Genomic DNA, 464 nt, shown 5'->3' with positions numbered 1-464 from the left:
CCCCACCTTCCTCCTCCTCCTCTCCGGTTTATTGTCACTGACAGTCGGATTATTCCCTCACAGTAGCAGCCTGCTCCCTCTCATCCTCCTCCTTCTCCTCCTCCTCTTCTTCTTCTTCTTCGTCCGACAATGCGGGCACCAACTAAGGATTTATAATTTCTTCTTCCGCCCTCGGTCGTGTGTTCCACCTCTGCACGGTAAGAGAATCTCTGCTTCCCGATCGCATCTGATGGGTTTCTAAAAAAGACACGGTCGTGTGTGCTGGAGAGTGTGCGTGTGTCAGCGCTGCCTCGACCATGTGCACGGTCAGACACAGCGCAGGGGGGTTTGTGCCGCCGGTGGAGTTAGAACCGCGGGGGCTGACTGACTCTCGGACTTGTGTTGTTATAAAAAAAAAAAAAGTGTGTTGAGCTTTTGTGTTGTTGGCAGTGTGATTGTTTTTTATTTCAGCGGTGTCACTGAGG

General features: G+C 51.7%; 1 protein-coding gene across 1 annotated transcript in view; it reads left to right on the top strand.

Moving 5' to 3' along the window:
* Nucleotides 1-6: 6 nt before the first annotated feature.
* LOC111669961 (poly(rC)-binding protein 3-like) overlaps nucleotides 7-464 on the top strand; it is a gene marked incomplete at its 3' end in the record, with an annotated part of 114,757 nt that continues 114,299 nt past the window's right edge. Inside the window, exon 1 of the mRNA XM_023426475.2 lies at nucleotides 7-197. The remainder of the gene's footprint in view (nucleotides 198-464) is intronic.

Source organism: Seriola lalandi, unplaced genomic scaffold (assembly GCF_002814215.2).
Source record: "Seriola lalandi dorsalis isolate HSWRI2012SDOR001 ecotype SW California unplaced genomic scaffold, Sedor1 jcf7180002054827, whole genome shotgun sequence".
Taxonomy (NCBI): Eukaryota; Metazoa; Chordata; class Actinopteri; order Carangiformes; family Carangidae; genus Seriola; species Seriola lalandi.
The sequence above is the reverse complement of the archived record's forward strand: the minus strand, read 5'-3'. Positions and strand labels throughout refer to the sequence as shown.